Source organism: Anomaloglossus baeobatrachus, chromosome 9 (genome assembly GCF_048569485.1).
Source record: "Anomaloglossus baeobatrachus isolate aAnoBae1 chromosome 9, aAnoBae1.hap1, whole genome shotgun sequence".
NCBI classification, from domain to species: domain Eukaryota; kingdom Metazoa; phylum Chordata; class Amphibia; order Anura; family Aromobatidae; genus Anomaloglossus; species Anomaloglossus baeobatrachus.
The window spans coordinates 223,547,128-223,569,716 of NC_134361.1; the positions used below are offsets into that span (position 1 = coordinate 223,547,128).

At 43.9% G+C, this 22,589-nt stretch overlaps 1 protein-coding gene across 6 annotated transcripts in view; it reads left to right on the forward strand.

Annotated features, from left to right (window-relative positions):
- Positions 1-22,589, forward strand: part of CACNA1B (calcium voltage-gated channel subunit alpha1 B) — a 391,414-nt gene that overhangs the window by 39,387 nt on the left and 329,438 nt on the right. The window lies entirely within an intron of this gene.

A 22,589-nucleotide genomic window follows, 5' to 3' on the forward strand; every position in this document is an offset into this window, starting at 1 on the left:
AAGTCACAAGAGCTGTATCACACATACCTCAGCCGTCAGTCGACTGATGTATTCAAAATATTTTAACCTATGTTGTTCTTAAGAAGAATGGGAGTTAATGTGGCATCTGTTAAAGGGGCTGTCTGAAAATAAGATAAAATGATGTCCTTGATATAATTCAAACCGCAGCCCATCCAAATCATGTGGCAATATGGGCTACAAACTGAAGATATACAGCTCCAATATTTCAACTCACAAGAGCTGTATTACACATACCTCAGCCGTCAGTCGACTGTGATGTATTCAAAATATTTTAACCTATGTTGTTCTTAAGAAGAATGGGAGTTAATTTGGCATCTGTTAAAAGGGCTGTCTGAAAATAAAATAAAATGATGTCCTTGATTCAAACCGCAGCCTGTCCGAATCATATGGCAATACAGGCTGCAAACTGAAGATATACAGCGCCAATGTTTCAACTTACAAGAGCTGTATCACACATACCTCACCCATCAGTTGACTGTGATGTATTTAAAATATTTTAACCTATGTTGTCCTTGAAAAGAATGGGAGTTAATTTGGTGTCTGTTAAAGGGGCTGTCTGAAAATAAGATAAAATGATGTCCTTGATATAATTCAAACCGCAGCCCGTCCGAATCTTGTAGCAATACGGGCTGCAAACTGAAGATTTACAGCTCCAACGTTTCAACCTACAAGAGCTGTATCACACATACCTAAGTCATAAGCCAGCTGTGACGTATTCAAAATATTTTAACTTATGTTGTTCTTGAAAAGAATGGGAGTTAATTTGGCACCTGTTAAAGGGGCTCTCTGAGAATAAGATAAAATGACGTCCTTGATATAATTGAAACTGCAGCACATCCTGATCATGTGGCAATACGGGCTAAAACTGAAGATATACAGCTCCAATGTTTCAACTTACAAGAGCTGTATCACACATACCTCAGTCATCAGCTGGCTGTGATGTATCTAAAATATTTTAACTCGTGTTGATCTTGACGAGGAGATCTGTAGCTTCATCCTCCTCCTCCACCAGTCTGACAGCTTTACAGCAGTCAGTTTTTAAACCAAACACCAACTTAAAAAAACAGAGTTCGAGTTCGGAGTTTGGGCGCTTTACGTGCAAACTCCGCTCGTGTGAGTATCGTTGCGCTCAGCTACGCTTGGTGCTCAGCCCTGTGCAAGCCCCTTGCAGAGTTTGAATGGCACACACTGGGGGTAACAATCGCATGATTAGAAGTAGTGTGCACCCCAAAAAAATAATTTGAAAACGCCTACCCAGCCTCCCCCAGAAGTGTTCTGCTTATGGCTCGCTATATGTGGGCGTAGACTCAAACTGCCAATCAGTGATTTTGAACCGGGCTTGGGTCAAGTTCGAACCAGTGGAGGTTCGGTTCGATTGCTGCCAGCTAAACGAACCTCCAAAGATTCGCTCATCTCTATCCATGGTGCTTAGCGAGGATGCAATATATTTCCTTCGGCCTGACTGAGGTATGTGTGATACAGCTCTTTTCAGTTGACACACAGGTCTTGGGAGTGATACATCTTCAGTCTGCAGCACTTACTGACACCTGACTAGGATAGGTGGCAGTTTGAATTATACCAGGGACGGCATTTTATCTCATTCTCAGAGAACCTTCTCCTGACATTTCTATTTTAAGGAATACTTGTATACCCCTTGAAAGAAAAAATCTCTGCATTGTATTGTTCCTCTGTTACCCTTACTAGAAATGTATCAGTGAAATGACAACTGGTTATTACCAGTTGGAGGGGTTGTGTCCCCCATACAAACTGACAGTATCCAAATCAGTGATGACAGACTAGGTACTGATTACACCCAGTTGCCAAATTATTCATAAATTGCCAGGAAGAGTAACAGAGTCTCAGAGTTCTAATGAAAGGTATATGGGTGTAACAAGAGTGTTAGGAGAGGTGGTGCCCTTTATAAACTCAATAAGAATTCGCACCATTATTATAACATGCAGTGTTACCAGTGACACAATGGAGGTCGGAGCCTCAGACAGGCCCTTTCATGTGACAACACTGCGTGCTCGCTGGAAATGGCAGCATTAAATATGCATGGTGTGCGCTTTTACTCACAGCTGGATTAACTGTTATACACTTGTTTAAGACTCCTGGATATATGGGGGGCGCAGGGACAGTGGCATGTTTGGAAAACGGGGGGTTGTATAGCAACGATAAAAATACGACAGCTTTTCAGCTGCTACCTGACACTATGACACTTAGGCTATGTGCGCACGCTGCGGATTTACCGTGGATTTTACCGCGGATTTGCCGCAAAAAATGTGTCTAACATTTCTGCAGTCATTCCCCAGCAAAACCTATGGGTATAAAAAAATGCTGTGCGCACACTACGTTTTCTTATACGTGCGGAATTTCCGCTGCGGAATTAATGAGCATGTCACTTCTTTTCTGCAGGTACCTGCGTTTTTTGCCATAGATAATGGTAAAATCCGCAGGGACCAACCTGCGGAAAAAAATGCGGCAAATCCGCGGCAAAACCGTATGTGGATTTCGGTGCGGTTTTGGTGCGTTTTTTTACCGCAGGTGCGGGATTCTTTTAGAGGGTCCGGATTTTCCTTGAGAAAAAGCCCATTTCTAGTGCGCACATGGCCTTTATGAGCATGTCACTTCTTTTCTGCAGGTACCTGCAATTTTTGCCATAGATAATGGTAGAAAACCACAGGGACCAACCCCCAGAAAAAAACCCCGCAAAAACGCAGGTGCGGTATTCTACCAGAGGGTGCGGATTTTTCTTAAGAAAAGTCCATTTTCTAGTGAACACATAGCCTTATACCACTCAGGGGTAGTGTTGAGCGGACCCGGATCCGCAAAATCCGGATCCGCACGGTTTGAGAGCCCGATCCGAGTCTGACCAGTACCCGGGATTCGGGGTGCACGATCCGGATCCTTTTTTTTTTTTTCTCTCTCTCTCGTCCCGGATCCGGCTCCCCATTGATTTACATGGCCGCGGATTCCGGATCGGATCCGGATTTCGCCGGCAACCCGATCCGGATCCGCCGGACCCGGATTATGACCGATCCGCTCAACTCTACTCAGGGGGTCTTGGTGCCTTCGTCTGTCCATGAAAATTATAACAACCCTGATTGACCCAGGGACCCCATAGCTGCCTCCTTGGGAGGATATGGCATGTGCCTAGATATTAGGGGGCTTCCAAAATGATTTTCTAGGGTCCAATTTGCCTAATTTTTTAGACAAAAATGGCTGCCTTTTTTTGCACTGAATTCCTGCCTAGTCCTCGGCATTATTTTCGTCGCTCTGATCTTTTGCTCTCCTGTGAAGTCTATTGAGCCTCTAACATTTTGAGCACCTGTGCGCGCGCTCCCTTTGCTCGCAGACGCTTTCAAAGCTATTTTGATCCCATTTTTTAACTGGGAACGAGATTGCAGGGGGTGGGGGGGGGAATAAGGCCACTAATGAATTCTGGTATTGGGATTTCTGGCAGCTGCAAACGCTCATAGACTGAATGCAGCAATTATAGAGTTATTGAGATTGGGAACAAAACAAGGAGAATTGATGAGCCTGATACCCCCCCGACCGCCGGCACGCCGCCTATTCATTCTCTGGAAAGATCTCACTTGACAGCTGTATTAACTCGTCTCTATTAAGCCGCAATTTTTATTTTTTTTTTTGTCTTTCATTTTCTGCATTGGTTTGCGTGTTGTTTTATCAAGTTTTCCCGCCTCCTCCCATCATCTGGGGATCTCTTACTGCAGATTTTGTCCCTTTGTAATAAAATCTGATTGGGGCGGGGGTGTAAAAAAAAAAAAAAGGCAGAACAAACACATTCTTTACCGCAGAGCAATTTCTATTAAATTGTCCTTTTCTTTGGGCCAAGAAGATATTTTTAGTTTTATTCTAGTGGTTGTTGTGTTGTGGTGTTATTTTAATCAGCCTGTGGATCGGAGGAGTGAAGCCAGAAAGGAAGGATTGGGCTCGTTAAAGGGGCGCTCCGAATGATCCTGAGAGCGCAGCTCTGGAGGCCAAAATACGGGCTCTCGGGATCAGGAACCCCATCTTTAATAGAGCAGAGGAGGTCATCCTCACCTTCACTCCATTCATTGTATATGACACTGAGTACTTTAAATAGCTGAGTATTTGGCTTTTTCTGGCAGTCCCATAGACAATGAATACCGCTTGTGGGGCCTGACCAGCGGGACCCCCTGAAATCGCAAGAACTAAGATCTGGAACCCCATCTTGAATAGAGCAGAGGAGCGTGTCCTCACCTTCACTCCATTCATTGTCTATGAGACTGAGTACTTTAAATAGCTGAGTATTTGGTTTTCTCTGACAGTCCCTTAGACAATGAATAGAGTTGAGGTGGGTTATGATCACTGAGACGCCTTGCAATCCCATGAATGGCAATCAGGAACCCCATTTTGAATAGATCACAAGAGTACATCCCCACCTTCACTTCATTCATTGACTACAGGACTGCTGTATATAGCTCAATACTCATCTTTCTCTGGAGTCCCATAGACAATGAATAGAGTGGCAGTCGAGCACTCCAATCTTTGTCTATGAGACAGAGTACTTTAAATCACTGTGTACTTGGCTTTCTCTGGCAGTTCTATAGACAATGAATAGAGTGGAAGTCGAGCTTGTGGGGCCTGACCACTGGGAACCCCTGCAATCCGAGGAATGGCGCTCTGAAACCCTGTCTTGAATAGAGCAGAGGAGGTCATCCTTACCTTCACTCCATTCATTGTCTATGACACTGAGTTCTTTAAATAGCTGTTAATTGGCTTTCTCTGGCAGTTGAGTATGTGAAGCCTAAGCACTGGGACCCCTTGCAATCCTAAGAATGGTGATCAGGAACCCCTTCTTGAATAGAGCACATCCTCACCTTCACTCCATTCATTGTCTATTGGACTGCTAGAAATAGCTGAATATTCATCTTTCTCTGGCATTCCCATAGACAATGAATAGACTGGAAGTCAAGCATGTGGGTTATGATCACCGAGACCCCTTGTAATCCTGGGAACCCCGTCTTGAATGGAGCAGTGGAGGCCATCCTCACCTTCACTCCATTGCTTACAGGACTGCTAAAAATAGCTGAATATTTGTCTTTCTCTGGCAGTCAAATAGACAATGAAGAGAGTGGAAGTTGAGCATGTAGGGTCTGACCACTGGGTCCCCTGCAATCCCAGGAATGATGCTCTGGAACCCAGTCTTGAATAGAGCAGAGGAGCACATCCTCATTCCTACTCCATTCATGGTCTATGTGACTGCTAGAAATTGCTCAATATTCATCTTCCTCTGGCAGTCCCATAGACAATGGATAGAGTGGAAGTCGAGCATGTGGAGCCTGACCACAGGGACCCACTGCAATCCCAGGAATAGCGTTCTGGAATCTCGTCTTGAATAGAGAAGAGGAGCGCCTCCTCTCCTCCACTACATTCATGGTCTATGAGACTGAGTACTTTAAATAGCTGAGTACTTGGCTTTCTCTGGTAGTCCTGTAAACAATGAATAAAGTGGAAGTTGAGCATTTGGGGCCTGACTACTGAGATCCCCTGCAATCCCAGGAATGGCGCTCTGGAACCTCATCTATTATAGAGCAGAGGAGCACATTCTCACCCCCACACTAATCATTGTCTATGAGACAGAGTACTTTAAATCACTGTGTACTTAGCTTTCTCTGGCAGTTCTATAGACAATAAAAAGAGTAGAAGTAGAGCTTGTGGGGCCTGACCACTGGGAACCCCTGCAATCCCAGGAATGGCGCACTGAAACCCTGTCTTGAATAGAGCAGAGGTGGTCATCCTCACCTTCACTCCATTCATTGTCTATGAGCTTCATTCTTTTCATTGTCTACGGGATTGCTAGAAATAGCTGGATATTCATTTTTCTCTGGCAGTCCCGTAGACAATGAATAGAGTGCAAGTTGAGCATGTGGTGTCTGACCACTGGGAACCCTTAGAATCCCAGAAATGGCGCTCTGGAACCTCGTCTTGAATAGAGCAGAGGAGCACATCTTCACCCCCAATGCATTCATTGTCTATGAGACTAAGTACTTTAAATAACTGAGTACTTGGCTTTCTCTGGTAGTCCTGTGCACAATGAATAAAGTAGAAGTTGAGCATGTGGGGCCTGACCACTGGAATGCCCTGCAATCCCAGGAATGGTGCTCTGGACCCCATCTCGAATAGTACATCCTCATCCCCACTCCATTAATTGTCTATGAGATTGCCAGAAATAGTTGAATACAGTATGTGTCTTTCTCTAGCAGTCTGATAGACAATGAATGGAGTGGAAGTCGGGCATGTAGGGCTTCACCACTGGGACCTCTTGCAATTCCAGGAATGGCACTTCACAATCCTGTCTTAAATAGCACATCCTCACCTCCACTTCATTCACTGTCTACAAGACAGCTGGAAATAGCTGAATATGTGTCTTTCTCTGGCAGTCCCATAGACAATGAATGGAGTGGAAGTCGAGCCTATGGGGCCTGACCACTGGAACCCCTTGCAATCCCAGCAATGGTGCTCTGGAACCCTATCTTGAATAGTGCATCCTTACCTCCACTCCATGCATTGTCTACGGGACTGCTAGAAATAGCTGAGTATTCATCTTTCTCTGGCAATCCCATAGACAATGAACAGAGTGGAAGTCGAGCATGTGGGGCCTGACCACTGTGACCCCATTAATCCCAGGAATGGCATTCTATAACCCCATCTTGAATAGTGCATCATCACCTCCACACCATTCATTGTCTATGGGACTGCTAGAAATAGCTGAATATTTCTCTTTCTCTGACAGTCCTGTAGACAATGAATGCAGTGGAAGTCAAGCATGTGCCCCTTATTCAAGACAGGGTTCCAGAGATTTGTTCTCAGGATCGATGGGGGTCCCAGCAATCAGTAACTTATCCCTTTTCTTATGCATAAGGGATCATCTAGATTTTTGGAACGACCCTTTAATAACCCCAGGCCCTTTTCTTTAGATGCTCCTACTATTTGTTTATTATTAGTTGCAAGTCTCCAACCTGTTTGTAAATATTTGTGACAGTATTTAGTGACAATTTAGTCGGAGTAGTCAGTGTACAAACTTTCTAAAAGTTTTATCAATAGGATGGGTTGACCCCCATACACACGCACGCTCTTCTGGTAGGAGTGTGCATGTGTTATGAAATAACCTAATGTCAGACACCAATTGTGAATGCCAATCGCCAATCTCTTGTGGAAGCAATGATTTGACATATTGGATTTTAATTTCTCTTCCCTCAACATCAAGCATCCATTGAGAGTCGGGGCCCCCACTCCCCTACACATTAGAGGGTCTTCCCCTCGCACTGCATCTAAGAAGGACGATTATTAAGCAAAACGTAAACTCGCCATTTCTCCGTCACCAGCATTTTCTGAAATCTGGGTCACTTTTGTTTGGGAAGTCACTGGAGGTGGATTTTATCTAAGAGGACGGATTTTAGCTGCAGCAGACAGTACAGAGGGGAGAGGCTCCTGCTGCAATCAGTTGTCATTCCAAGGTGAAGGTTTCATCTGAGATCCATAGAAATGTTTGTATATATTTTCAGCTCTATAGGACAAAATGGGATTAAAGGAGAAGAGGATAAGAGGGCGAAGGGTGGGGTTTATTTTTTTGGGGGGATGCATATTCTAGGTTTAATAGTAATACGGTAAATCTCTTTAATATCACCTGATGGGTCCAATTTCTTGGCTTTTGTAAGGTTTGTGTTCTACACCGACGGGCACAGACGTTAGAGCTACTTGGCTCAGTCGGTAAAAGTTACCCGTTTGGCAAAATATTTGGTTTCCAAAAAAACACTTCATCTTTGACGAGAAAATGATTATGTTCCATAGAAACCGTTCTACAATTTATTTCTGGGCTGCAGCCAAATATTTTCCCTTTGCAGAAGAGCTCGAGTCCTGAGTGTTACCAATCCCCCATCCATGTTCTTGGCAGGGGTATGTGCGCTGGTAATGCACGATGACGGCGTCATTGGGGATCGGATTCATGTCCTCCTACTTTCCTTCCTCCTGAGATCCCAATTGTCAGATTTTCCATCTTGCCCTTCTTTTTTGTCACCATCCACGTTCGCGCCGTTATCTCGTTTTGGTCATGTAATGCAAGTCATTACTTACGGGTAGTAGACGGAAGAGTAGTCAGGAAAGCCGGCGTCTGGTAACAGGAGGACATGTATGGATACAGGGAGAAAACAGAGGCGTAGTCAGGTCATGAAGGGTCAGAAATGCAGGAGAGCACGTAATAAGTTGAGGGAGAAAACTGGGACGTAGTCAGGTCGCAAAGGGTCAGGATTCCAAAAAGGCACGTATTAGATACAGGGAGTAAATTGAGACGTGGTCAAGTAACGGTCCGAGGTAAAAGCCAGGAGGTCACGACAGGAACAGGGAGCGGGCAGAGAGGAGTGAAACAACGGTCTGTGGTCAGAAAACAAAGATCAGAATTCTAGCTGAAATACAGGCCAACAGCACAACATCTGAACCAGAATGTACAACTAGCAAGGTTCAAAGAGAATGTTCAGTAAAGAAGCAGAGCAATTACCAAGATGATGAATAAACCTTCAAGCAGAAATACAGGCCAACAGCACATCACCTAAACCAGAATGTACGACTGGCAAGGTTCAGAGAGAATGCAGTAAAGAAGCAGAGCAATTACCAAGATGATGAATACACTTTCTAGCAGGAATACAGGCCAACAGCATATCACCTGAACCACAATGTACGACTGGCAAGGTTCAGAGAGAGCATGCTCAGTAAAGAAGCAGATCAATTATCGAGATGATGAATACACTTTCTAGCAGGAATATAGGCCAACAGCACATCACCTAAACCACAATGTACGACTGGCAAGGTTCAGAGAGAGCATGCTCAGTAAAGAAGCAGAGCAATTATCGAGATGATGAAAACACCTTCTAGCAGAAATACAGGCCAACAGCACAACACCCGAACCACAATGTACGACAGGCAAGTTTCAGAGAGAGTATGTTCAGTAATGAAACAGGGCAATTACAGAGATGATGAAAACACCTTCTAGCAAAAATACAGGCCAACAGCACAACACCTGAACCAGAATGTATGACCGGCAAGTTTCAGAGAGAGCATGCTCAGTAATGAAACAGGGCAATTACCAGGATGATGAAAACACCTGAGCAATCAATCAACCTGCCAGCTCAGTAGTCCAGTAAAACGCAGCAGAGCATCTCCTAGTGTGCAAGATGCTCTGCAGAGAGGAATCGAGACAGTTCAGTTTCGGCATCAGATGACTATCCAGGTCAGTCCACTTTGTTGCAACTAGCGTTAACCTGGAGTCTTGGACATGTGATTGGCGCGGAGTCAAGCCCAATCCTCCTTGAAAGAGATCCTATTGAAGGGAAGCTATCCCTAGAGGAATACATGCCAAAAAGTACTGACACAAAGGCCGTCTCCCTTATTTAAGTGCTGAATTATTAATTTTGGAAGGGGTTATACTACATTTTTTGATACAACTCCAAACAATGAAATCTTATGTGGGAAAAAGAGGATTTTCCATGATACTAACTTTCACAAGTTTGGTGGTTTTTTTGTTTCCAGTTTCTGCTTTGGTTTATTTGCATCTTTTTATAAACATTTTACAAATTAAGTTTTTCAATGCAAAAAATGGATTTTCTAAAAAAAAAAAAAAAAAAAAAAAAAAAAGTATAATAATAATAAAAATAGCAAATACTATAGTAGCCTTTAAAGAGTATTAGCCATTAAATTATCCATTCAAAAAGAAACCATTATAATAGGTGATAGATGTAACAGGTCACCCCGACCACATGTGACCAATACAGCCAATCATATAATAACAAAAAGAGACAGCTGCACTCTGAAATGCTAAATCATGCAAACAATGAATACAAATATAGACATGCATTACTGCTTATGGAAATCTAGGAAAAATTGAGATATTTAGCATACAAAAATGGCGATTTCTATATCGGCCCAGTAGCCACGTCAAGGCATATCTCGCATACTTGGAACCTGCACTTAACTGAAGCCTCTCTCTAGGTTACAAACCTCCATGTGTAGGAACCTGCTATAAAGAAGAAAATTATCTGGGGCTAATGGGGAGGGGCGCACACTCAGAGGGCATGACTCCATAAGGCTAGTTTTACACTTGCGTTGGACGGCTTCCATAGCATTGCGTTGTGTGACGGATGCGTTGCATATAGTGGCACAACGGATGCTACGGATTGTACAAAACAACGGAAAGCTTTTTTTTTTCTTTTATACAGTTTTACCGGCAGCAGACTATTGTGAACGATCAGCTGATCGCTCTCAATAGCCGGCTGCCGGTCGCTCAGCTGAGCGCTGTCACTTGCCGGCGGCCGAGCATGCCGGCGGGCGCTCAGCTGAGCGCTGTCACTTGCCAGCGGCCGAGCATGCCGGCGGGCGGGCGCTCAGTTGAGCGCTGTCACTTGCCGGCGGCCGAGCATGCCGGTGGGCGGGCGCTTAGCTGAGCGCTGTCACTTGCCGGCGGGCATGCCGGTGGGCGGGCGCTCAGCTGAGCGCTGTCACTTGCCGGCGGGTGCGCGCTCAGCTGAACGTTCGGCCACCGCGAGACAAAATAAAGTTTGTGATTTAAAAAAAAAAAAAAAGAGCATGCGCAGTGAAATCCTGAGGATTCCGCTGCTCAAAACAACGTTACATGCTGCGTTACTCCCGCTGGGCGGAAGCAGCGGAGCATCGCCCAGCGGAAGCAACGCAGGTCCTTTTGGCACAATCCGTCAACCATACAAGTCTATGGGAAACAGCGGAATCCGTTAACGGATTCCGCTGTTTTCCAAAAGGGCGGATTGTAACGGAAGGAAAACAACGCAAGTGTGAAAGTACCCTTATTTAGGCAAAAAGACTGACGGCACTCCCAAAATGCAGTGTGAACAGGTGAAAAGCTGAGCAGGACATATAATAACAAAAAAGACTGTGCACCCCTCCCTCATTAGCCACAGGTTATTTTAGTCTCTAGTAGCAGGTTCCTACATGCCCATACAGATGGAGGTTTGTAACCCAGTGTAGGTTCACAGTATACGAGATGTGCCTTGACGTGGCTACTGGGCAGATATAGAAATGACCATTTTTGTATGCTAAATATTTCAATTTCTCCTAGATTTCCTTAAGTAGTAATGTGTATATATATATATATATATATATATATATATAAAATTGCATTCATCATTTGCTTACTTTAGCATTTCAGAGTGCTACTGCCTTTTTTGTTATTATATGTCATGCTCAGTTTTGCACCTGTTCAGACTGCATTTTGGGAGTGTCATCAGTCTTTTTCTGTAGATGATGGAGTCATGCCCTCTAACTTGGCACCCCTCCCCCATTAGCCCCAGGTAATTTTATTGTCTAATAGCATGTTCCTACAAGCCTATACACATGGAGGTTTGTAACCCAGAGAGAGGCCTCAGTTTAGCAAGGGTTCCCATTTTGCGAGATGTGCCTTGACGTGGGTACTGGGCAAATATAGAAATGGCCATTTTTGTATGCTAAATATTTAAATTTTTACTAGATTTCCTTTAGCACTAATGCATTTATATATTCGTGCATTCATTGTTTGCATACTTTAGCGTTTCAGAGTGCTACTGTCTTTTTTGTTATTATGGCATACAAAAATGGCCATTTCTATATCTGCCCAGTAGCCACATCAAGGCATATCTCGTATACTGTGAACCTACACTGGGTTACAAACCTCCATCTTTATGGGCATGTAGGAAACTTCTACTAGAGACTAAAATAACCTGTGGCTAAAGCGGGAGGGGTGCACAGTCTTTTTTTTGTTATTATATATCATGCTCCGTTATGCACCTGTTCAGACTGCATTTTGCAAGTGCCGTCAGTCTTTTGGCCAATGCAGTCAATCGTCACACCGCTGAGATTATCGATTGGCTGCAGCAGCAACTTTTGTGCCAAGGCCGGGAAATAGCTCAGGAGCAATTTTTTGTTGATTCTGGACCACCCCTTTAAGAAGTGCATTTTTTTTGTAACCCCTTTTAGAGTTCTGATTTTTTTAACTACCATGGGAGAAACATTTTAGCTACAACAATCTTTGATAAAAAAAAAAACTATTGGCTGAATCCTTAACATAAAATGTATTTATACGAGAGCCGACCACGTTCCTCGTTACTGACTCCGAGAGAATTGTAAGCCTGACGAAGCTCATTTAACAATATTTACACTTGTACAAAGACGGCTTCCAAATGTTTCCATGTAACAAGCCATACATATGGGACATCCAAACGCCGGTGAGTCATCCTCCACTGGGTAGACTACCAAACAATGATTACAGCCTTTCTATTCATAAAAGCCATCCTCGTAGAATTCATCTGCTTCCTTCTATAAAGTTGGATGCAGTGGAAAAGGTAGAGATCTTACAAAATTGTATCGTAGTCCACCTTGTGCCGTATAACCCTATAGACGTATAGCCACCTTGTGCCGATAGACTCCAGAACTGACCAATCCAACACCCAACATAGTCCGACGCAATGGTCGTTTTCCCAACTGGTTTACGTGGGTGTGATGATTTTCGTTAATTTTTGTCGAGGAGGTGCCCATGTGTCTCTCTGTTCAAACATGAGACTCCAGAGCCACATTTTTGGGATCAGTAGAACCAGTAATCAGACCCCCAGGCATCACACATTTCCTATGGATAGTTGATAAAGGTCGATGGGGAAAACCCCCTTTAGTGATCATAAATTTTGCATATGTCCCTATGTGATGGATGATAGTTGAGAGAATATTTTTCAACCCCAGAAGGAACCTTTGAATCTATAACTAGCAGGCTGCATCACCCAAGCACACAAAGCCTACCCTTATGTGATAAAAAGGGTATAATATCATGACTCACTTGGGGGGTGGGGGGGAAGGATGTAAATGAGCTCTCTTTGAAGGAAGAAAACTCCCTCTAGTGCCACTTATTGGTGGTAGCCACAGAAGGGATCTATAAATTTACAGCTAGCAGCTTCATCACCCAATTACACAAAGCCTACCCTTATGTGATAAATAGTGTATATATCATGACATTACGGAGACCAATTTCCACTTGGGGGGGGGGAGGATGCCTATGTCCCTATGTGATGGATGATAGCTGAGAGAATATTTTTCAACCCCAGAAGGAATCTTTATATCTATAAATAGCAGGCTGCATCACCCAAGCACACAAAGCCTACCCTTATGTGATAAAAAAAAAGTGTATAATATCATGATTCATTACGGGGACCAATTTCCACTTGGGGGAAAAAGGATGCAAATGAGCTCTCTTTGAAGGAACAAAACTCCCTCTAGTACCACTTATTGGAGGTAGCTACAAAAGGGATCTTTAAATTTACAGCTAGCAGCTGCATCACCCAATCACACAAAGACTACCCTTATGTGATAAAAAGTGTATAATATCATGATGACTCATTACTGAATCCAATTTCCACTTGGGGGGAAAAAAGGATGCAAATGAGCTCTCTTTGAAGGACGAAAATTCTCTCTAGTGCCACTTATGGGAGGTAGCCACAGAAGGGTTCTTTAAATTTACAGCTAGCAGCTGCATCACCCAATTACACAAAGCCTACCCTTATGTGATAAAAAGGGTATAATATCATGACTCATTACGGTGACCATTTTCCATTTGGGGGGAAAAAAGGATGCAAATGAGCTCTCTTTGAAGGAAGAAAACTCTCTCTAGTGCCACTCATTGGAGGTAGCTACAGAAGGGTTCTTTAAATTTACAGCTAGCACCCATTTACACAAAGCCTACCCTTATATGATAAAAACAATGTACAGTATAATATGATGACATTATTTCTGATGATGGTTTTTATTTATTCTGACTCAAACCATTGAATACAGATTAATTTTTAGCAGGGTTCAATCATGTGATGAAAATTTTGGAAGTTAAATTCTTTGGCGTAGTACTGGCTCTCATTATGGAGACCAATTTCCATTTGGGGAAAATAAAAAGTATGCAAATTATCTCTCTCTGGAGGAAGAAAACTCTCTCTCTCTAATGTCATTTATTGGAGGTAGCTACAGAAGGGTTCTTTAAATTTACAGCTAGCAGCTGCATCACCCAATTACACAAAGCCTACCCTTATGTGATAAAATATGATGACATTATATCTGACGATGATTTTCCTTTAAAGTGACTCTGACCATTCAATGCAGATGACTTTTTAGCAGGGGTCATTCATGTGATAGAAACTTTGAAAGTTAAATTCTTTGACGGAGTACTGGCTCTCATTACGGAGACCAATTTCCACTTGGGGGGAAAAAAGTATGCAAATGAGCTCTCTCTCCAGGAAAAAAAAATTCTAGTGTCACTTATTGTATTTAGCTACAGGAGGGATTTATAAATTTACAGCTAGCAGCTGCATCACCAGATCATGCAAAGCCTACCTTTATGTGATAAAAAAAAGTACAATTCAATGATATCATATCTGATGATGATTTTCCTTTAATCGGACTCTGACTGTTCAGTGCAGATTAATTTTTCGCAGGGGTAAATCATGTGATAGAAATTTTGGAAGTTAAATTCTTTGACGGAGTACTGGTTCTCATTACCGAGTCCAATTTCCACTTGGGGGGGAAAAGTATGCAAATGAGCTCTCTCTCCAGGAAGAAAACTATCTCTAGTGCCACTTATGGATCTTTACATTTACAGCTAGCAGCTGCATCACCAGATCACACAAAGCCTACCTTTATGTGATAAAAAAAAAAGTGTAATTCGATAACATTATATCTGATGATGATTGTACTTTAACCGGACTCTGTTCAATGCAGATTAATTTTTCGCAGAGGTCAATCATGTTATAGAAATTTTGGAAGTTAAATGCTTTGACGGAGTATGGGCTCTCATTATGGAGAGTAATTTCCACTTGGGGAAGGGGGGGGGGGGGGGTAGGAAAATTAGAAACTCCCTAGCACCACTTATTGGCGGTAGCTACACAAAATATCAATGTCCAATGCTTTTATGAGTGTTGCCACATGAGCAGGGGTATTAGGCAAGTTGGCACCCATGTGTGGAAGGAGTGGAGGCGGATATTTTAGCCCACAATGATTCTGAATGTATTGAGCGCTTTATAACAGATTTCTCTCTGATTGCCTGCCCTGAGATTTCCTGACAATTAAAGTGAAATACAGTTCATGACATTTCTTCTCTGGCACCGTGCCCCCCTATAATCTCGTTAATGCACGGTACTTTGGGGTAGATTAGGAGCATTCACCAAATTCCATGTAACTCTGGACAGGACCCAATCATTTTCTTTCCTTCAAACAATAGATTTTCATGCTTTGCCGCTAAAGCTTTTACATGAGATGACATCATCACGCTTAGTGATGTCACCAGTGACCCATCCACTCAGTGCTTAGCACCGTTGCCTTAGAAGGCTGGGGTCATGGGTTCGAATCCGACCAAGGGTAACATTTTCATGGAGCTTGTGTGCTATCGCCTTTTCACAAAAAAACAATCAAATGTTCATTTTCAGCCATTTTCACCAGTAAAAAAGTGAAAATCCACCAAGTGATGGTTTGGATGAACTCCTCTCTGGAATACGGAAAGAAATCCAAACCTACAGTGATTGCCCCCTAAACCTAACAACTGGTTGGGGCATCCTTAGCAGTAACAACTGCAATCAAGTGTATGCGATAACTGGCAATGAGTCTGTTACAACGCTCTTGAGGAGTTTTGGCCTACTCATCTTTGCAGATTTTTTGTAATTCAGACACATGGAGGGTGTGACAAGCTACAACTAGGTGTCACCAGATGCAACTAGTGACGGGGAAGTCAAACAAACCGGAGGTCAGGAGCCAGGAAGTACGTATGGAACACAGGGATGAAGCAAAGCCGAGGTCAGAAGCCAGGAAGTCACGTAAGGTACACTGAGGAGAAGTGAAGCTAAGGTCAGGGTTCAAGCCGGAGGTCAGAAGCGAGGAAGTCACACAAGGTACATTGGGGAAAAAACGGAGGTGAGGTCAGGGTACAAGCCATAGGTCAGGAGCCGGGGAACAACATCAGAGTCAGGGACACAGGAGGAGAGGGGTAACAACAGGTCAGAGGTAGGAGGACAGGATCAAAACACAAATGGGAGCCAAAGCACTTACTGCAGGCAGGGAACTACAACTGGTGGTGTCAAGGAAGAATTTAGGTAAGACTGCTAATGGAGTCTTTGTTCAGGGCGAAGCACGGGGCCAAATTAGGTATCTGCGCAGATATAATAAATGACTCAGAAAACAATGACCACAGAAACTGTGTTCACTCTTTGAGCCAGTATATACGACTGACTCGTGTATTGAATAGATCAGATATTAGTACTACATTTCATCCTTCAACCATGTACAAAGTATCAAAATCTGTCTTTTCTCACACATCGAAGCAGTATAGGGAGGTTTGGGGAGTTTTTTAGGGAGGTGCGTAGGGACATAGAAACACATTTCATCCCAAAGATAATACATTCCTCCTTTGTGTAAAATTACTGATAAGACTTTTACTATGAAGACCTTCACTGTTTATTGTTTGTACATTTATCCATCAGTCTCATTCTCTTTGGTTAACCCTTTATTGAACATATAACGTGGAACTATGAACTATGTTATGAAGCAAAACTATTGTAATTGTTATATAGGCACAGATATTTATGCAATAACATCTATACATAGATTAGTTGCACACACACACAGACAGACAATCTTATTACTCTGAACAAATGACCTATAGCCCAGGCTACCCTCACAGTGACATTCCGGGTGATGTTGCTCCCTAATGAAGCAGATCAATCATCCGTAACGAGGCCCCTCCCAACACCAGCGCATGAACCGAGGATGGGAAAACCACCCGTCCACTGGTGCAAAATACAAAGCAGAACACCAACTCTGCTGGAGAGCAGAGCACCATGGATCAGAACCCAGACACAGGGTTTCCAAGCATGAAATGCTTTTTAAGGTCCTGCCACAGCATCTGAATCGGATTATGCTCAGGACTTTGATAAGGCCACTCCAAAGTCTTAATTTTGTTTTTGTTAAGCCATTAAGTGGTGGATTTGCTGGTGTGTTTTGGATCATTGTCTTACTGCGTAACCCAAGTGCCCTTCAGCTTGACGTCATAAATAGATGGCCGGGCATTCTCCTTCAGGAATTTTTGGTAGACAGCGAATTCATGGTTCCATTTGCCACACAAAGTCTTCCAAGTCCTGAAGCAGCAAAACAGCCCCAGACCACACACTACCACCACCATATTTTACTGTTGGTATAATGATTCTTTTCTGAAATGCTGTGTAACTTCTATGCCAGATATAATGGGACATACTCCTTCCAAAAAGTTCAACTTTCGTCTCTTCAGTCCAGAGAGTATTGCCCCAAAAGTCTTGGAGATTATCAAAACTGAGATGAGCCTTTATGTTCTTTTTGCTCAGCAGCAGTTTTCCTCTCCCATGCCGGCCATTTTTGCCCAGTATCTTATGGTAGAGTCATGCACACTGGCCTTAACTGAGGCCTACAGTTATTGAATGTTGTTGTGGGGTCTTTTGTGACCTGTTTGATGAGTCGTCACTGTGGTCATGGGGTCATTTTGGTCGGCCGGCCACTGTTCCATGATTTCGCCATTTCTGCATGATGGCTCTCACTGTGGTTTGCTGTAGTCCCAACTCTTTGGAAACAACTTCATAACCTTTTCCATAATGATAGATCTCAATTATTTTGTTTCTCATTTGACCCTGAATTTCTTTGGATCGCAGCATGATGTCTTGCTTTTGAGGATCTTTTGGTCTACTTCTCTTTGTCAGGCAGGTCCTATTTAAGTGATTTCTTGATTGCGAACAGGTGTGGCAGTAATCAGGTCTTGGTGTGGCTAGGGAAATAGAACTCAGCTTCCCAAAGGTGTGATAAATCACAGTTAATTCTGCAAGATGAGTGGCCAAAATTCCTCAAGAGCGTTGTAAAAGACTCATTGCCAGTGATAGCAAACACTTGATTGCAGTTCTTGCTGTTAAGTCCGGCCCAACCAGTTATTAGGTTTCAGGGGCAATCACTTTTTCACATAAGCTCCTGTAAGTTTGGATTTTCTTCCCTTAATAATAAAGACCTTCATTTGTAAACTGCATTTTGTGTTATGTGTATATCATCTAGATACAAAATTCTGATCTTCCTATAACCCAGCGCCGCTCTCCATACATTGTCCGGATCTGTCTAGCAGGGTTTCTGGTTGAGGACAGATGGCTGAAGTTGCTGGATTTTTGTGCATTGCTGACTGTCTCTGGCCAAACGCTGACAACATACAGAGAGGTGACCTCTTCACCTTGATTAGCTGCAGGCGGGCGCTCATGATACATTGCATCAGATATTTAGGAGTCCTGAGTCACTGGAGGCAAATGCCCATGGGCAGCAGGTGGCAGCTCGCAGCGTGCATGCAGCAAATCCGAAATGACAGTCTCCCTCACCCTGATCTGCCCGAGAGTGAGATCCTCAAACGCTGCGGGTCAAACAGCGCTGCATTATTGTTTATCCTGCTGCTCATTAAAGAACTACTTTTACTTGTAGTTCTCTGTTCTGGATATTATACGTCTGATAAAACGTGTGCAATTTCAGAGCAACCTCTGCATTGTCTTAAACACTCGGACAATAACCCATTGTTTAAGTTCAGTTTATATCAGAAATGTGTTTCTTTTAAATGATGAAGTTGTTTTCCATTTATTGTGAATGGTGGATCCTGTGTTATCTACTGTATATAGAGGTGTTATCAGTAATATGTACAGGAGGAGGTGAGCTGTGATATCAACTATTGTGAATGGTGGATCCTGTGTTATCTACTGTATATAGAGGTGTTATCAGTAATATGTACAGGAGGAGGAGGAGGTGAGCTGTGATATCACCTATTGTGAATGGTGGATCCTGTGTTATCTACTGTATATAGAGGTGTTAGTAATATGTACAGGAGGAGGAGGTGAGCTGTGACATCATCTATTGTGCATGGTTGATCCTGTTATTTACTGTATATAGAGGTGTTATCAGTCATTGTACAGGAGGGGGAGGTGAGCTGTGACATCTATTGTGAATGGTGAATCCTGTGTTATCTACTGTATATAGAGGTGTTATCAGTAATATGTACAGGAGGAGGAGGAGGTGAGCTGTGATATCACCTATTGTGAATGGTGGATCCTGTGTTATCTACTGTATATAGAGGTGTTATCAGTAATATGTACACGAGGAGGAGGAGGTGAGCTGTGATATCACCTATTGTGAATGGTGGATCCTGTGTTATCTACTGTATATAGAGGTGTTAGTAATATGTACAGGAGGAGGAGGTGAGCTGTGATATCACTTATTGTGAATGGTGGATCCTGTGTTATCTACTGTATATAGAAGTGTTATCAGTAATATGTACAGGAGGAGGAGGAGGTGAGCTGTGATATCACTTATTGTGAATGGTGGATCCTGTGTTATCTGCTGTATGTAGAGGTGTTATAAGTCATACTACAGGAGAGTGGAAAAGGTGAGCTGTGACATCACCTAATCTGAATGGTGGATCCTGTGTTAGTTACTGTATATAGAGGTGTTATTAGTCATTGTACAGGAGGAGGAGGTGAGCTGTGACATCATCTATTGTGCATGGTGGATCCTGTTATTTACTGTATATAGAGGTGTTATCAGTCATTGTACAGGAGGGGAGGTGAGCTGTGACATCTATTGTGAATGGTGAATCCTGTGTTATCTACTGTATATAGAGGTGTTATCAGTCATTTGTATAAGAGGAGGAGGTGACATGTGACATGTGAATGGTGGTTATTATATTATCTGTATATAGAGGTGTTTTCAGTCATTGTACAGGAGGAGAAAAAGGTAAACTGTGATATCACCTATTGTGAATGGTGGATCCTGTGTTATCTACTGTATATAGAGGTGTTATCAGTCATTGTACAAGAGGAGGAAGGGGTGAGCTGTGACATCACCTTTTGTGAATGGTGGATCTGGTGTTATCTACTCTATATAAGGGATTATCAGTCATTGTACAGGAGGAGGTGAACTGTGTTATCACCTATTGTGAAAGATGCATCCTGTGTTAACTACTTTATATATGGTGTTATTAGTGATTGTACAATAGGAGGAGAAGGTGAGCTGTGAAATTATCTATTATAAGTAGTGGATCCTGTGTTGTCTATTATTCAGCATCATATCATGAGATCCATCAGCAGATGCTACGTGGATCCCAGTGTTGTTCAGTTCCTCTTTCGTGGGCCCAGGTATCACCCCAGTATTAACGCTCAATCGTATGTGGCAGATAACCTTGTCATACTGACAGCTGACCTGACCCTGCTGACCTCTGGAATTTGCCCCTTGGGTTGTTTCCAGATTTTGTTTTTGCACAATGATAGCGACCAGAAAATCACAATTTTTCATGCAGCTGCTCCACAAAATTGGAGTTATTTTAATGGGTGATATGAAATGTCCATTCTCATACGTCACACATACCTGTCGGCCATTCTACCTTCACTGAGCCCTTCCCGAGTTACCAGGGTCTGACGCAGATCGGTCCAATGTATGAAAACCTCAGCTCTGCCGATATACGAGTATACAGAGCGGAGCGGACCGGTGTGGAGACTCGTCATAACGTCATCTAATGCTTGATTTGTGCCTCGCAGGGAATTCTCTCCAGACAGGCATAAATTAGGACGAGACGGCATGTCCTGGAGAAATCAAGAACAATCGCCATCATAAATCCAAAATAGACTAAACGGGCAGCAACGTCACCAAAGTCAAAGAGCTGCGTTCAGATCGGACTGGACGATCAATGGGACAATTTCCCTTTATGAACCAGCGTTTGCCGCTGCCTCCGGTTCCTTTCTCACCTGCAATGTAAGACAAGGGTAGACGGAAGGAATCATGGCCCTCGCGTCTGAGGACTTGTGACATTGTTCTGCCTGCAAAGTGATGTCAGTTAATTGGAGACGTCGCGCTGAGCGTGCAAAGATGTTGGCAGTGCTGAAAGCAATCTATTGTGATATCCATAGCTGAGCACCATCGAGCAATGTGATGCCCGTCTGCTCAGTTACCCGGATCCTTCCCTGTCATTAGCACTATCTCAAAGGAAACCATCATAGTTTTGGAGGCATCACAATCTGTTATGACCATTCAAACGTTACCTCTGGCAGAGACACATACAGCAGGGTCACAATGTTACCAGAAGTGACAACAGGTGTCCCAGATGTAGATACTTACCTGTAACTGTAGCGCCCGGTCCTGCTCTCATGCCTCGGCGTGGGTGCCTTTCTCCTCACCGTTCCTGCCCCGGGGTCTGCCATATCCTCTACCTGCGTCCAGGCCACATGCAGGCCTTCTGGGAGTGTCCAAAGGGTGTGCGTGGCCACGCCCCCTTTCTTTAAAGGCCAGCGTCCTATTACCCCTAAGTGACCCTTGAGGTCAGCAATCACCCTGAAGGTATTTAAGGCGCTTCCCCCTTAGGGAAGGTGCCTGAGCAACTTTGCCTATCCGTAGTGTGTTGCTAGTTCTCAAGTACCATACCTGTTACTCTGTCTAGTCCTGCATCTCAAATCCTAGTCCCAGGTATCTGTACCCGCTAATCTGTGTCTCCTCCTAGAGCCCCCTGCTAGCACTATCTCCATGCTGCCATGTCTGAGTCACCATTCCGTGCTGCCATCTCCAGGATACCACGTCTGTGACTCCTTGTCCGTGCTGTTCAGTTCCTCGTGCACATCCGTACTAGATTTCAGAGGCTCTCCTGTCCATAAGAGCCAATACCATAGTTTTGGAAGCATCACAATCTGTTATGACCATTGGGACGTTACCTCTGGCAGAGACACATGCAGCATGGTCACAATGTTACCAGAAGTGACAACAGATGTCCTGGATGTGGATACTTAGTTGTAACTGTAGCACCCACTCCCAGCATTTTGCCTCTGCATGCTCGAACTCTCATGCTTCGGCGGGGGCTCTGTTCTCCTCACCTGCTTGGCGGGCCCATGTGCTCTGTTCCTGCCCCGTGGCCTGACGCAGCTTCCTTCCGCTTCCAGGCCATAGGAAGACCTTCTGGGAGTGTCCAAAGGGTGCGCGCATGGCCATGCCCCTTTTCTTTAAGGGCCAGTGTCCTATTACCCGGAAGTGACCCTTGAGGCCAGCAATCACCCTGAAGGTATTTAAGGCACTTCCCCCTTAGGGGAGGTGCCTAAGCAACATTGTTTATCCGTAGTGCGTTGCTAGTTCTCAAGTCCCATACCCGTTACAGAGTCTAGTCATACGTCTCCTATCCTAGTCCCAGTTATCTGTACCCGCTAATCTGTGTCTCTTTCTAGAGCCCGCTGCTATCACCACCTCCATGCTGCCACGTCCAGGATACCACGTCCTTTTGCCAAATCTGTGCCTCCTCGTCCGTGACGTTACATCTGTGCACACTTCAAAGACTCTCCTGTCCATAAGAGCCGATACCACTGGTCCTGGCAGTCGTGCATTTAGGCCCCCTGTAGCTGCGCCAGATAGTCCCTGTATAGGGGTTAGCTTGTGGTTCTCTCCTCCAGGGGAGTCCGGTGTACGGCCCAGCGGGTCCACTCCTG